Here is a 17,713-nt window from a genome sequence, read left to right as displayed (position 1 = left end):
GAGGGCACCCATAAGCATTATACCATGAGGGAAACACTAAGAAGGAATAATATTGTTGGGGAAGCATTAAGAAGCATTATGCTGTGTGGGGGCACTAATGGATCATTATACTGTGGGAGGAACTAATGAGGCATTATACTTTGTGGGGGGAAGTAAGAAGCATTAGACTAATAACACCCCATTAGTACCCCCACACAGTACAATGCTCCATTACTACCCCTACATTAGGCACAGTATAATGTTGCTTAATACCCCCCACATAGTATTATATATTGCCCTCCTCTCATGCATACCCTGACACTGGTTAGGAGAAACACTTACCTTCCGATTGCTATCCTTTTGCATATTATGTTACATTGCTACAGTGGCAGCAGGGATTGGTAATCATCCCTGCTGCTGCTCTAGTAGTGTATCGATGCTAAAGAGCGACAGTCGAGAGTAGTTACTCCTTATCACTGTAATTATGGATACAGGGATTTGGACTTCTGCCACCAGCAGTCTTTATTTTGACAGTAGTCTACCAGCTGAATTGTCCACTCTCCTGCCCTGCATTGATCTAAAAGATTGGTGGGTGGGAGGGATTTCGCTGTGGTTACTCAGCAGGGTCTGGTGTTGCTGAACCCCTCTGACTTTGGGCTATAAGACACAGGAACTTTTCAGAAACTATTTTCTTTGCCAAAAAAGTGTGTTGTATGATAAGAAAAATTCAATACTCACTAGTACATGAGCAAAGGTTTCTAGCACTGCATCAAGTATATCACTGACACTAGTCCAATAGTAATTTAAATATTTACATTTTGCATTCATAAAACACTTTTACAAGACTTACCAGAGCCTCGTGTAATTCCACTAAGAACTGTTTATATAAGCGCTCATTACGATCTTTCTGGAAGTACAAAAAAATGCAGATTCTCCATTTAGCTAAAGTATTTTCATATGAAGTCAATTAACATTAAATTATTCTTATACATCAATGTGTTTAATAAAATATAGTTTGACTTGCATACATTATTTTTCTAACACTTTATCAAAAAGCTCAAATCTTTTAGGCTATGTAGAGTATGTTTGGTATCTTTATTAGTTTCAAGGTTTAAATGACCTCCCGTGTTCCCTGATCCACTCAACATTACAGTGAAATGTATCACTTTCTAAACTAGTATCACTATTACATGGATTAATATCAAACCGTACATATGCAATACTCATAAATTTCAATTAGCTCAACAAATTTACTAATATTTTCATCAGAATTTGGCACATTTTTTTAAATAAATCTATACCTTTTTATAACAGACATAATTATCAATTCCCGCTGTAAGGACTACCTTTGGAAAGATTTTCTAAATGTTTGAGGAGTGTGCATCTCCTAATAAATTGTGTAAGCAAATTATAGATTAAGACTGGCAAAAGAAATAGCAGGCTTAGTAAATGTACCTCAACGTGATTCGTTCTAGGTACACTGAAAGCTGGGCAACCCAGATATGTAACATATTTATTTATGAAAATGTAAAGCCTTTAAATTAATATATATATATATATATATATATATATATATATATATATAATTGAGACATATATGGCTTCTGTATGGAGATGTAGTCAAATTGTCAAGTTACTGTATGCTGTAGTATGGGGAAATGTAAAGTAAAATTTTGCTGTAACTATAAATTGCCTTATTTAAAAAAAAAAAAAAAAAAGATTATATCGCGTATAGAGTGTGCCACCCAAAAGGTGTAAGCTTTAAAATGATAAAAATATAGAAAGAATGAATGAAAAACGCTTAATACAAATAGTCCAAATCAAGTTTATCTACATACGTGTGCTTTCATGTACAGACAGAGCAAACGTTGGAGTCTCAGCAGGACCTCCGGGAGATCAACCTGTTGATAACAATGATAGTTAACAACCCTACATTGTAAGAGAAGATTTGTCCGCTTTGTTATACAATATTATCTTACTGAATGCGGATATGATCAATCCATAAATATACACTGAATTTATTAGTGATATTACATTTTGAATAGAAATAGATACATGAGAAACATAGAAATGATAGCTAGCGTTACTCTCAAATTGATGAATAATTTTATATATAAGGCTCCCAAATATATAATGTCTAATTTCCCACTATACCCAAGCCCTACTATATAACATGCATCTAAACATGATTGCATATACATCTTGTGCCTAATTTTATCTAGTCTATGAATAGATAGAACATTTGTACCACCGTTTTGTATATAATGTGTAGATATTATCTCAAGGAAGGAAAAATTCTTACCCTAACTAATTTTTCAAGGCAGCTCCTTGGGATGTGGTCTAAGGATAAAAATAAAGAGTTGTAACATATATTTGTTCCAAAATACTCAAGATTGAAAGAATTCTTCAATTTTACAAGAAGGGGAAATATCCAGTTGTCCAACCTCTAAATATATCGAGGTGAAAACCAAAATTCATGCATAATAATAATCATCAGTTAATAAGCATAAACAGCTCCTTCATTTTTACATTTCTGAGTACATTGACAGAACACTAAAGATTATCTATGAATAATAGTAACTACTCACATCCAACGTCATGTCCAACTGTATGATCTGTAAAATAGAAGAGAAACAACATTTATACTGTTATTATTGATTACTTTTTAGTATTGTAACTTAATGTCATCACAATGATGTCTAACACTATAGCATTATCTTATAATATGCTGTTCCTTTACTTTATATATGAACTTACCAAAGCAACAACTTAGAGCCACAACAAGGAAAGAAATAGCAGCCTTCATAATGGGAGAAGGATCGATGCTGGTTACTCAGAAAGAATATCTAAATATCAGCTCTGGGTTTATTCACAAGCCGTAAGATCTAGTGTATTTATACCTTCTCACTGTCATTCTGTATCCCTGACAATAAACACAACCCATTGATCATTGATGGTTGTGAAATGTTCCCAAGGGTCAGTTTTGCAATTTCTGTCACTTTCTGGTTGTCTCTTATTGCACAACACATCCAACAATGCTGTTATTTCTTGTTTATCTAGAATAATAAGCATAATTGGGTAACATATGATACATTGATTATAGATTAAATTCTATTTCTATCTTTTACATTTATCATCATTTTTCATGTCATATATGTTTTGTACCCTCAATACAAAGTAATTATTCCTTTCATAGTTACATAGATGATAGGTTGAAAAAGGACACAAAAATCCTACCAGACACCAAATATGGCAATCACCAGAAAATCCTTGGATTGCCATCTCCAAAAGTCTAGTATCCATAAGTTGTAATATTATATTTGCAAGTTCTTTAATCTCACTGTACTACCTATTTATATATTTGTAGATTGTATTTAGGTCACCCCTAAGCTGTCTTTTTCCAAACTGAATATCCTCAGTCTTCATCATTTGCCTTAGTTTTGCAATCCCTCTATTCTCTTATGTTCTTTGCTAGATAGCCTTTGTACCTACTCTACATCAACCCAAAATTATTGTGAGTCCTAATTGGGGCAAGGAATAAAGATAATGCCTGTAAAGTACTGTGGGATATATTGGAGCCCTATTAGCAAGAGGCGAGGAATAGGGCCTGTGAGCTGGACCTGTGAGCGCTGTCCTGCCCTATTCCTCTGCAAAAATCTGTTGGACCTGTGAGCGCCGTCCTGCCCTATTCCTCTGCTGTTTCCCCGGTTGACACAACTGGTGCCTTTGAGACGTGCTGCTCCCCATACCTGGTATCATATACACCTTAGTACGGAGTTGTGAACGCTGTCACAACCAAACCAGGTGAGAGGCCACCAGGTCTGATACATTTATTACAATTATCTAAAAAGGTGAATAGACTATCTACACTATAAAGTGTGGTCGGTGTTTTTCTATCTTTTACAATTATTAGCAAGAGGAAGGACAGAAGGAAGGAAGGAGTAAATAAATAAATAAACAAAATTATACACCATGTTCAATGTGTGGACCAAGTAGTGATTTGTATAGAGCAAATTGGGGAGCAAAGGGGAGCCAATAGATAGATCCAATTATCCTAACTTACTGCTTAATCTGTACCATTGTTTCCAGGACTGTAATATGGACAGGAGCTATATCCCATCATCACCTGCCCCATGCTGCAAAATCTGAAAAGATCCATCAAATGTTTTGGTGATTATAGCTACAGATGAGCGAATCAATGTTGAAGTAGAATTCGATCTGAATTCCAGGAAATATTCGATTTGCGTCGAATCTGCATTTCCTCACACTTTGAAGTAACGAATCGAACAGCTCCAATCGGGGTTTTAAACCCTTTGGATGCCACGGTCAAACATGACCGCAGAATCCAAGGGGTTCCGCCATGCTACTTGTATCCCTCGGCACCCCACACGGCAAGATTTGGGGTGTTGTTGTGATTAAAAATTAAACAAAAATACTAATACTCACCTGTCCTGATCTTAGAATCCACTCTGGGGGTCTTCTGGCCAGTGACCGAGGCCTGCTCCCCATGTGAACACTGGAGAGGATGCTGATCCCAGGACAGGTGACTATCAGTATTTTTTTTTAACTTTTTTTATCCCGAAAACACCCCCAAAAAACATTGTGGGGAGCCCGTTTAGGACCACAATATATGAAAAAACCCTGGGATGCTGTGGTCATGTTAGGTTACCTGTGGGACATTGTAGGTTGTTTGTATCAACCGTTCTCATTGACATTTTATATTCATACTAATGTAGGTAGGCACCAGTAACATTGGCCATCCAACATTAATATGTTTTACTATAATCTAAGCTATTACCTTACTTACCTTATTTACCTTAGCAAATAAATGTCTTAGAAGCTGCAGAATAGTGAAAGAACCTAAGCCTTAAAGATAATAAATACAACAGTTGACCAATAAAGATTATGAAATCTTGCCTGCAGTCATACTTCTGCAAAAAGCAGATTCTTAAATTCCCAACAATTATTAAATAATAACCTGACAATGGTATTGCTTTACATTTGTACGATACAGCATTTAATGACGACAAACAGTTCAATTGCAGGTATTTCTTATATCTTCTCAGGCACCTGCCCTGGCCTCCAACTTCTCCACATATGTAATTGTTATAATTACTTGTCATTTATTAGCAGAGTTCCTGAAGCACTTTGCACTGTACATAACTCAAATTTGGCTCATAAATACCTTCGAGAATTTGAGTAAGATCTTGTTTAACTAGTTTTGCAAAGATGTCCACAGCTGGACTGAGAGTCAAAAGGAGGAAATGTTGTGAGCGGCGACAGAGGTGTGTTGGAGCAGAAAAATCACAAATAACATCCTGCTCTTCTACTAAAAAGTGGCAGATCTCTAAGAGCCTGTCTCTCTACTGATGTATCAAGAAGACCCCTATTATTAGCACGATTTAAGAGTTTCTTCAATACCATCTTGCAAGCAAAATGTTCTAAATCTTTAGTCATAGTGAAACGGTCAAATTTTCAAGAGGGTGATAAAGAACATCCCTTTCTGTAAAACCTCAATCTGAGGTTTTCTAAGAACATGGGAGGATAAACTGATTTGTGATGCATTTGTTTTTCATATTGGACCTGGTCACTTTGTGTTTTAAAGATATGGTTTTAAGATCAGAAGACTGTCCTCCCACATTAAGGGTTTCTGCTGATCCCGCCTGCTTGCATTAAAAATAAGGCCTTCTGCATCATATTTCTCAGTATTTGGGATTATTGATTTCGAACAGGATATGGATTGAAAGCTTGTTCTCTAACTTCTCTTATGCCACCGATATTTAAGCAGAAATCCTCAATATGACGGGAGAATTTCTTTGTTTTAACTTCTTGTTTTCTTCCTATTCCCATTTTTCAATATCTTCCTCAAGTGTCTTTTCAAGTGTTTCCACCTCCACACTACTCAGAGTTTGTTGGACTTTCTCTGACAATTTCAACTTTTTTTCCAGATTTTCAAGTATCTTAAGATTTGTTCCAATTAGCAATTTAACAAGTGTCCATGAACACTTGGAAACAGTTTCTTCCCATTTACCAATAAAGATAAGATAAGATAATCCTTTAATAGTCCCACAGTGGGGAAATTTCAGTATGTTTCAGCTGCATAGTAATACAGATACTAGTAATACAGATACATGGTAATACACAGTAAATATTACAGAAGTAGTAGACACACATATGCTGAGAAAGATATACTAGGAGTCCATAGCAGCTTGAGAACAGAGAAGAAAGAAGGAGGACATTCATAATCATTAGTTCTCTGTGCGGAGTGATCTTCGCTTGGTCTGATGTAGATTATACAGCCTGGTTGCGGTTGGAAGGATGGACTTGCGATAGCGCTCCTTCTCACACTTGAGGTGTAGCAGACGGTCACTTACAGTGCTGCCAAGTTCCATCAGGGTCCCATACATGGGGTGGGATTTGTTCTCCCGCATGCAGGTCACCACAGACAGTATCCTTCTGTCACCCACCACCTGTACTGGGTCCAAGGGGCTCCCCAGGACAGAGCTGGCCCTCCTGATCAGCCTGTCAAGTCTATTTCTGTCCCTGGTTGATATACTGCTCCCCCAGCAGGCTACACCGAAAAAGATGGCTGAGGCAACCACAGAGTTGAAGAAGGCCCTAAGAAGTGTCCCCTGGACTCCGAAGGCCCTCAGCCTCCTGAGCAGGTAGAGTCTGCTGTGGCCCTTTCTGTGCAGCGCCTCCAGGTGATCAGCCCAGTCTAGTTTATTATTGAGGAGCACACCCAGATACTTATAGGTCCTGACTATCTCAATGCATGTCCCCTGGATCTCCATCGGGGTCGGAGCACCTCTCCGTTTACTAAAGTCCACCACCATCTCCTTGGTCTTCCCAGCATTAATCCTGAGCTGGTTCTGCTGGCACCATTCAACAAAATCCTGATTTAAGTTTCTGTATTCCCTATCGTCGCCATCAGTGATAAGGCCGACTATAGCAGAGTCATCGGAGTACTTCTGTAAGTAACAGCTGGAGGAGTTGTGCCTAAAGTCAGCAGTGTACAGTGTGAAGAGAAATGGGGCAAGAACTGTACCTTGTGGTGCCCCCGTACTACAGATCACAGTGTCAGACACACAGTCCTGGGTTCTCACATACTGAGAGTGGTTTGTCAGGTAGTCTAGGATCCAGTTGGACAGGTGGTGGTCCACTCCACCAAGGTTCAGCTTCTCCCTCAGTAGCCCTGGCTGAATGGTGTTGAACGCACTGGAGAAATCAAAGAACATTATTCTCACAGTGTTCCCTGGTTTCTCCAGGTGAGAGAGAGCTCTATGAAGAAGGTGGATGATGGCGTCATCTATCCCAATGCCTGGCCGGTAGGCAAACTGGAGGGGGTCCAGAGCGGAGCTCACTAGGGGGCGTAGGTGTGTCAGGACCAGTCTCTCTAGGACCTTCATCAGGTGGAATGTCAGTGCTACGGGTCGGTAGTCATTGTAGTCCATCGGGTTGGGTTTCTTTGGGACTGGTACCACACAAGATGTTTTCCACAGTTGAGGTACCACTCCGAGCTTTAGACTCATATTGTACATGTGCGTAATAATACCACACAGCTGGTCACTGCACATTTTAAGAAATCTTGCGCTTATCCCATCGGGTCCGCCGGCCTTGTCTGCCTTAATTCTCTTAATTTCCAGACACACCAGAGACTCCTTGAGGATCAGACGTTCGGATTGTGATTTACTGCCAGTCGGTGGGGGTTGGGTCTTGGTGTGTGAGGGGAGGGGGGTTGCTTGTGAGGGGGGAGTTGGTTTGGAGTCGAATCTATTGAAGAATAGATTAAGCTCATTAAGCCACTTCCTGTCACCTTCAATCTGATGAGCTGCCATTTGTTGTTGTTTATGTCCGGATATCACCTTCAGGCTGTCTCAGACCTTTGAGACTCTACCCTCCCCCATCTGAAGTTCCATCTTCCGCCTGTAGTTGGCTTTCCCTTCTCTGATCAGTTGTCTTAGTTGTTTCTGCACCACCCCCAGGCCATTTTTGTCCCCAGACCTAAAAAATCGCTTTTTCTCCTTAAGAAGAGTTTTAATCTCAGAGTTGATCCATGGTTTGTTATTGGAGAAACACCTCACCTTCCTAGTTGGTACCGTGCTGTCCACACAGAAATTAATGTAGTCTGTTATGCAATGTGTGAGTCCCTCAATGTCCTCTGGAAATGAGTCTTGAAATACTTCCCATAGAGTTATATTAAAACAGTCCTTTAGAGACTCGACACTTCCCTCTGACCAAATCTTCACTGTACGGTACACAAACGGTGTATTGTCTCTATCTAGGGTAGAGAGAACATGCACATGTAGACCCCTGGGAATGATGATTTTATTTTACAAATAGTTTACCAAAGCAGCTTTGTTCCACCACACTTTAACCCTTTTTCTAATGAGATGGCAAATCTTTCGTTTCAATTCCCTAAATGGGGATGACTACAAGAGTCCCGAAGATTTATATCTCTGAACTTTATGTGAGGTCTTGTAAGTTGTGTCATCGTATGGAGTCATTTTTAGAAATGGTGGACATTGTTGTATATTTGAGGCAAACGGAAGATTCCATTAAGGCAAGAATAAAAACAAGAAAAAAACTGAAATTTTTTCTTCTCATATTAATTTTTTTTTTTTCACCATTTTTGACACTTTGTGTTTTTCTGCGTATACCATATTTATTGCACTCGATCACCACATCACTAATACGTATTTATTAGAGATGAGCGAACAGTGTTCTATCGAACACATGTTCGATCGGATATCAGGGTGTTCGCCATGTTCGAATCGAATCGAACACCACGTGGTAAAGTGCGCCAAAATTCGATTCCCCTCCCACCTTCCCTGGCGCCTTTTTTGCACCAATAACAGCGCAGGGGAGGTGGGACAGGAACTACGACACTGGGGGCATTGAAAAAAATTGGAAAAAGTCATTGGCTGCCGAAATCAGGTGACCTCCATTTTAGACGAATAGTGGATTTCAAATCCGGGTCATATGAGAATGTGAACTTTGTGACTATGAGACAGGGATAGCTGTACAGGCAGGGATAGCTAGGGATAACCTTTATTTAGGGGGGAATGTTATTAAAAATAACTTTTTGGGGCTCTATCGGGTGTGTAATTGTGATTTTTGTGAGATAAACTTTTTCCCATAGGGATGCATTGGCCAGCGCTGATTGGCCGAATTCCGTACTCTGGCCAATCAGTGCTGGCCAATGCATTCTATTAGCTTGATGAAGCAGAGTGTGCACAAGGGTTCAAGCGCACCCTCGGCTCTGATGTAGCAGAGCCGAGGCTGCACAAGGGTTCAAGCGCACCCTCGGCTCTGATGTAGGAGAGCCGAGGGTGCACTTGAACCCTTGTGCACCCTCAGCTCTGCTACATCAGAGCCGAGGGTGCGCTTGAACCCTTGTGCACACTCTGCTTCATCAAGCTAATAGAATGCATTGGCCAGCGCTGATTGGCCAATGTATTCTATTAGCCTGATGAAGTAGAGCTGAATGTGTGTGCTAAGCACACACATTCAGCTCTACTTCATCGGGCTAATAGAATGCATTGGCCAGCGCTGATTGGCCAGAGTACGGAACTCGACCAATCAGCGCTGGCTCTGCTGGAGGAGGCGGAGTCTAAGATCGCTCCACACCAGTCTCCATTCAGGTCCGACCTTAGACTCCGCCTCCTCCGGCAGAGCCAGCGCTGATTGGCCGAAGGCTGGCCAATGCATTCCTATGCGAATGCAGAGACTTAGCAGTGCTGAGTCAGTTTTGCTCAACTACACATCTGATGCACACTCGGCACTGCTACATCAGATGTAGCAATCTGATGTAGCAGAGCCGAGGGTGCACTAGAACCCCTGTGCAAACTCAGTTCACGCTAATAGAATGCATTGGCCAGCGCTGATTGGCCAATGCATTCTATTAGCCCGATGAAGTAGAGCTGAATGTGTGTGCTAAGCACACACATTCAGCACTGCTTCATCACGCCAATACAATGCATTAGCCAGTGCTGATTGGCCAGAGTACGGAATTCGGCCAATCAGCGCTGGCTCTGCTGGAGGAGGCGGAGTCTAAGGTCGGACCTGAATGGAGACTGGTGTGGAGCGATCTTAGACTCCGCCTCCTCCAGCAGAGCCAGCGCTGATTGGTCGAGTTCCGTACTCTGGCCAATCAGCGCTGGCCAATGCATTCTATTAGCCCGATGAAGTAGAGCTGAATGTGTGTGCTTAGCACACACATTCAGCTCTACTTCATCAGGCTAATAGAATACATTGGCCAATCAGCGCTGGCCAATGCATTCTATTAGCTTGATGAAGCAGAGTGTGCACAAGGGTTCAAGCGCACCCTCGGCTCTGATGTAGCAGAGCCGAGGCTGCACAAGGGTTCAAGTGCACCCTCGGCTCTCCTACATCAGAGCCGAGGGTGCGCTTGAACCCTTGTGCAGCCTCGGCTCTGCTACATCAGAGCCGAGGGTGCGCTTGAACCCTTGTGCACACTCTGCTTCATCAAGCTAATAGAATGCATTGGCCAGCACTGATTGGCCAGAGTACGGAATTCGGCCAATCAGCGCTGGCCAATGCATTCTATTAGCCCGATGAAGTAGAGCTGAATGTGTGTGCTAAGCACACACATTCAGCACTGCTTCATCACGCCAATACAATGCATTAGCCAGTGCTGATTGGCCAGAGTACGGAATTCGGCCAATCAGCGCTGGCTCTGCTGGAGGAGGCGGAGTCTAAGATCGCTCCACACCAGTCTCCATTCAGGTCCGACCTTAGACTCCGCCTCCTCCAGCAGAGCCAGCGCTGATTGGCCGAATTCCGTACTCTGGCCAATCAGCACTGGCTAATGCATTGTATTGGCTTGATGAAGCAGTGCTGAATGTGTGTGCTTAGCACACACATTCAGCTCTACTTCATCGGGCTAATAGAATGCATTGGCCAGCGCTGATTGGCCGAATTCCGTACTCTGGCCAATCAGCACTGGCTAATGCATTGTATTGGCTTGATGAAGCAGTGCTGAATGTGTGTGCTTAGCACACACATTCAGCTCTATTTCATCGGGCTAATAGAATGCATTGGCCAGCGCTGATTGGCCGAATTCCGTACTCTGGCCAATCAGCACTGGCTAATGCATTGTATTGGCTTGATGAAGCAGTGCTGAATGTGTGTGCTTAGCACACACATTCAGCTCTACTTCATCGGGCTAATAGAATGCATTGGCCAATCAGCGCTGGCCAATGCATTCTATTAGCGTGAACTGAGTTTGCACAGGGGTTCTAGTGCACCCTCGGCTCTGCTACATCAGATTGCTACATCTGATGTAGCAGTGCCGAGAGTGCATCAGATGTGTAGTTGAGCAAAACTGACTCAGCACTGCTAAGTCTGCATTCGCATAGGAATGCATTGGCCAGCCTTCGGCCAATCAGCGCTGGCTCTGCCGGAGGAGGCGGAGTCTAAGGTCGGACCTGAATGGAGACTGGTGTGGAGCGATCTTAGACTCCGCCTCCTCCAGCAGAGCCAGCGCTGATTGGCCGAATTCCGTACTCTGGCCAATCAGCACTGGCTAATGCGTTGTATTGGCTTGATGAAGCAGTGCTGAATGTGTGTGCTTAGCACACACATTCAGCTCTACTTCATCGGGCTAATAGAATGCATTGGCCAATCAGCGCTGGCCAATGCATTCTATTAGCGTGAACTGAGTTTGCACAGGGGTTCTAGTGCACCCTCGGCTCTGCTACATCAGATTGCTACATCTGATGTAGCAGTGCCGAGTGTGCATCAGATGTGTAGTTGAGCAAAACTGACTCAGCACTGCTAAGTCTGCATTCGCATAGGAATGCATTGGCCAGCCTTCGGCCAATCAGCGCTGGCTCTGCCGGAGGAGGCGGAGTCTAAGGTCGGACCTGAATGGAGACTGGTGTGGAGCTATCTTAGACTCCGCCTCCTCCAGCAGAGCCAGCGCTGATTGGTCGAGTTCCGTACTCTGGCCAATCAGCACTGGCCAATGCATTTCTATGGGGAAAAGTTAGCTTGCGAAAATCGCAAACTGACAGGGATTTCCATGAAATAAAGTGACTTTTATGCCCCCAGACATGCTTCCCCTGCTGTCCCAGTGTCATTCCAGGGTGTTGGTATCATTTCCTGGGGTGTCATAGTGGACTTGGTGACCCTCCAGACACGAATTTGGGTTTCCCCCTTAACGAGTTTATGTTCCCCATAGACTATAATGGGGTTCGAAACCCATTCGAACACTCGAACAGTGAGCGGCTGTTCGAATCGAATTTCGAACCTCGAACATTTTAGTGTTCGCTCATCTCTAGTATTTATCAATTTATTGTTGTATGATTAATTGTGAGACACTATGTTCATTTTATCCATCGGTTAGTTTTTGCATTGTGTTTTTCATTTTCATTTAATTATTTTCCAATATTAGAGTATCATCTTTTAAAATTTTCAGTATAATTTATTATATTAGTATTTCTTTTATGTATTTATTATTTTTATTTATCATTGTTTTTTGTTTCTTTATTTCTTTATTTTCTTTCATTCTCTTTACTTTCTTTTCATTATTAATCATTCATTATTTATTTCTTATATTGCATGTATTGTTTTATAATTCTGTATTTTTATTACTTGATACTATTATATAGTATGGGATCTTCTTTATATGATTGGTGTCTCACAATTATCATGTAGATATGTATGGTCAGTATTATGGAATTTCTATTTATGTTTTCCTCTAAACACTGCCAATCCAGCCCTATTTGTATACTCTCCAACTCCAGCTTACATGTATTTTAAAACACAGCCTGGCGAGGGGCACATCTTGTCCCTGCACTGGCCTCACGACATCCACGGGCGCTATTGTGGTCATGTCACAGGTTTGCATCGCAGGATGTGGCATTTCATATCCGAACATGTGTGCCCGGGATTTCCTGATGTCGTCATGGTGTGATTTGCCGTTCATTCGTTAGGTGTGTTACCATTCCTGGCCTCATATATATAGTCCCTCTGCTTCGAGTGACATACCCTCCTGATGAAGAATTGGCAGACAAAATGCGTTGAGGTGTCGACCATCCATGTTATATCTAGTACACCAGGGCTCCAGTATTTAACATGGCTACAGGTATTATTATATTTTTGTGAAATAGCTCATTATTTGGGGACTATGTTCATTGACATTTATTTTATCTATGAGGATATGCGGTTGTGTATGCTTGACACTTTGTGAATAATCCACATCAATCTTTGGTCCTGATATAAACGTGCAAAGGTAATCATTACTAAACTTCTACTTAATATATTTTCTTATAATCTACATTATATTAACTTTAGCCTTTTTGGCATTTTGCACAAAGTCTTTTTGTCTTATTCAATTGTTTATCTAAACTTCCTACATTGTCCCTGTTATACATTTTTGGTCACTTTGTGTAACATTTATGTCATATATGTGTACTATGTGTAAGGAGAGCACTGATCAGATATGCTGCTCAGAGAAATGCTCATCACCCTGAACATACCTTCCCCACTGTGAAACATGGTGGTGGTAGCATCATGCTATGGGGATGCTTTTCAGCAGCCAGGACAGGGAAGCTAGTCAGAATTGATGGGAAGATGGATGGAGATAAATACAGGGCAATCCTAGAAGAAAACCTGTTGGAGGCTGCAATAGACTTGAGACTGGACTATTTAAAACAAACAAGGGAAAATTTAAAAAATTCTGATAGTATACAGGTACACAGTCATGCCATATTAATGTAACCACCATCTACTTTTGACGTCAACGTTAAATAACCAATCATAGAAGACAGGTGTCATCAGCCATCTGGGTTCACTCATCATTGTGGAAGGCACAATGGATCAACACAAGTATGCATCTAGCCTTGCGGACCATGTTCACCCCTACATGCGAAATGTGTTTCCACTGGATGAATGCATCTACCAGCAGGACAATGCGACATGCCATAAAGCTCACAGTGTACGTGTGTGGTTCGAGGAGCACCAGGATAAATTTATAGTACACGCTTGGCCAGCAAATTCCCCAGACTTGAACCCAATCAAGAATCTGTGGAACCACCTCGATTGGATTGTCCGCGCCATGGATACTCAACCATGTAACCTAGCGCAGCTGGCCACGCATTGGAGTTGTTATGGCTCAACATCCCAGTGAACATCATTACAACATCCCCTCTCCTCCTGCACATCTCGCAGCTGTCCGCTCTGTGAAAGGTGGTTATTCTGGATTTTGACAGGTGGTCACATTAATGTGACTGGACTGTGTAAGACTCTACATTTCTAGAAAATTATTTCTAATATACACCTATAAAAAATATTATGGAATGACTGTGATTTTAAATCCAATAGGAACATTAAGAAATCTTGTCTACGTAGACAAAGCTAGATACATGCCAGACATTTTAATAAATTAAACCAGGACTCAGATATATCATGAATAATGAGATTTATTATGAGCGGTATCAATGATTTATACATTAAATTAGCACAATGCTTTTGATTCTGTGATGTGTTTTTATGGCTTTCAATTCCATCATCTGTAAAGAAAATTAAAGAGTTAAAATCATAATTATTATAGTATTATAACAAGCAGATTATAATCCATTAATTAACGAATTAAGAATTGTTAATGGGGTATACAAGACAGTGAAAATTACTTCCTATGTAAAAGATAGGGGTAACTTACTGATTTACTATACTATGAATTAGAATTTAAAAAAAAATCAAATGACCAAAAAAAAAAAAACAATAGTTTGTGGACTCTACATGCATCTGGCCTTATTATTACACTTTTGTCTGGCATATTAATGGCTTCTGGTCTTGGCTAAATGGGATTCAAAAACAAACCTCTCATAAGACTATCATTACACACATTAATAATTATAGAAATAAATCTTTTTAGAAAATTACCTTGTTCATTTTAATCACTTATGTTTATCCAGAATAAAAGAAATAAGAGGATGTAATGATCAATAACTCACATGAAAAAATTGTTTTCTTAGCCCCCAATTGGCAACTTTATGTCCAAGCCCAACTAAAATAAAATGATGTAAAAAGATTTATCAGCGGACTTTAATATACTAGTAATATATAAGATAAAGTTTGAACGAACAATGCACATAATATTATTAAGTTTATGTTATTATTCTCTCAATACAACTTAAATTTATTGTTACCTTTCAGCTTAAATTATATTGATAAATAAGTTACAATTACTTAATCTGTAGTTAAGGTACTTAACACTGAATGTTATAGTTTTACATAAAACCAGCTACATGGATGTCTTACCAGCAACTTGCGTAAGTCTAGCAGTGTCTTTCCCTATAAAAAGATACAGATAAAAAGCACAAATTTAAGTAAATAAGTTATATTCCTAAGTAACAGAAAAGTCTTCATATTATCTAATATCTTACCAATAGGTCACATAGGAAATTCAGAACAATATCCGAAACTCCTAGTTCTTCCTACAATTAAATAGAAGGATATTGAGATGAAAAGAGTTATTTTAAATCGCAAATTTATAAAACAAGAAAATAAAAGTATTTCTGTAAACAATAGCATTGCCATAACATATCTTGATGTTAAATCGTCACATTATGTTATTTCACCTCCTCTAATGATTTTGAGTATCAAATTATTTTTAATGCTGAATTTATTCAGAAAATTATATCTCAGAAGAGATGCTTAGTGCTTACCAGTGTTTTAAAGAGTTCCAGACCAAGCTGTTCTGCTACTTCTCCAACGTTGTTCCCAACTTCCTCCTAGAAATTATAGACAAGCACAAAAAGATTTGAAGAAAAAATAAAGCTAAAAATAAATGAATAAATAGTAAATAATGAGCTATAACATAATTACCAGGAAGTCTTCAAGAGATAGAATTTCATCAACTGTACAACCTGCATCTTTCTAAAAGAAAGAAAGGGTAAAAGTTGGTATTCAATATTATCAAAATGTTATTTCAATCTAGTCAGCTAATCACCTCTGTCCAAAATGTATGTGTGGAGCAAATAAGAGCATTATATTGTGTGGAGGGCACCCATAAGCATTATACCATGTGGGAAACACTAAGAAGGAATAATATTGTTGGGGAAGCATTAAGAAGCATTATGCTGTGTGGGGGCACTAATGGATCATTATACTGTGGGAGGAACTAATGAGGCATTATACTTTGTGGGGGGAAGTAAGAAGCATTAGACTAATAACACCCCATTAGTACCCCCACACAGTACAATGCTCCATTACTACCCCTACATTAGGCACAGTATAATGTTGCTTAATACCCCCCACATAGTATTATATATTGCCCTCCTCTCATGCATACCCTGACACTGGTTAGGAGAAACACTTACCTTCCGATTGCTATCCTTTTGCATATTATGTTACATTGCTACAGTGGCAGCAGGGATTGGTAATCATCCCTGCTGCTGCTCTAGTAGTGTATCGATGCTAAAGAGCGACAGTCGAGAGTAGTTACTCCTTATCACTGTAATTATGGATACAGGGATTTGGACTTCTGCCACCAGCAGTCTTTATTTTGACAGTAGTCTACCAGCTGAATTGTCCACTCTCCTGCCCTGCATTGATCTAAAAGATTGGTGGGTGGGAGGGAGATCGCTGTGGTTACTCAGCAGGGTCTGGTGTTGCTGAACCCCTCTGACTTTGGGCTATAAGACACAGGAACTTTTCAGAAACTATTTTCTTTGCCAAAAAAGTGTGTTGTATGATAAGAAAAATTCAATACTCACTAGTACATGAGCAAAGGTTTCTAGCACTGCATCAAGTATATCACTGACACTAGTCCAATAGTAATTTAAATATTTACATTTTGCATTCATAAAACACTTTTACAAGACTTACCAGAGCCTCGTGTAATTCCACTAAGAACTGTTTATATAAGCGCTCATTACGATCTTTCTGGAAGTACAAAAAATGCAGATTCTCCATTTAGCTAAAGTATTTTCATATGAAGTCAATTAACATTAAATTATTCTTATACATCAATGTGTTTAATAAAATATAGCTTGACTTGCATACATTATTTTTCTAACACTTTATCAAAAAGCTCAAATCTTTTAGGCTATGTAGAGTATGTTTGGTATCTTTATTAGTTTCAAGGTTTAAATGACCTCCCGTGTTCCCTGATCCACTCAACATTACAGTGAAATGTATCACTTTCTAAACTAGTATCACTATTACATGGATTAATATCAAACCGTACATATGCAATACTCATAAATTTCAATTAGCTCAACAAATTTACTAATATTTTCATCAGAATTTGGCACATTTTTTTAAATAAATCTATACCTTTTTATAACAGACATAATTATCAATTCCCGCTGTAAGGACTACCTTTGGAAAGATTTTCTAAATGTTTGAGGAGTATGCATCTCCTAATAAATTGTGTAAGCAAATTATAGATTAAGACTGGCAAAAGAAATAGCAGGCTTAGTAAATGTACCTCAACGTGATTCGTTCTAGGTACACTGAAAGCTGGGCAACCCAGATATGTATCATATTTATTTATGAAAATGTAAAGCTTTTAAATTAACATATATATATATATATATATATATATATATATATATATATATATAATTGAGACATATATGGCTTCTGTATGGAGATGTAGTCAAATTGTCAAGTTACTGTATGCTGTAGTATGGGGAAATGTAAAGTAAAATTTTGCTGTAACTATAAATTGCCTTATTTAAAAAAAAAAAAAAAAAAAAAA

The sequence above is a fragment of the Leptodactylus fuscus genome, chromosome 5 (assembly GCF_031893055.1).
Source record: "Leptodactylus fuscus isolate aLepFus1 chromosome 5, aLepFus1.hap2, whole genome shotgun sequence".
NCBI classification, from domain to species: domain Eukaryota; kingdom Metazoa; phylum Chordata; class Amphibia; order Anura; family Leptodactylidae; genus Leptodactylus; species Leptodactylus fuscus.
This window is presented reverse-complemented; position numbering follows the sequence as displayed.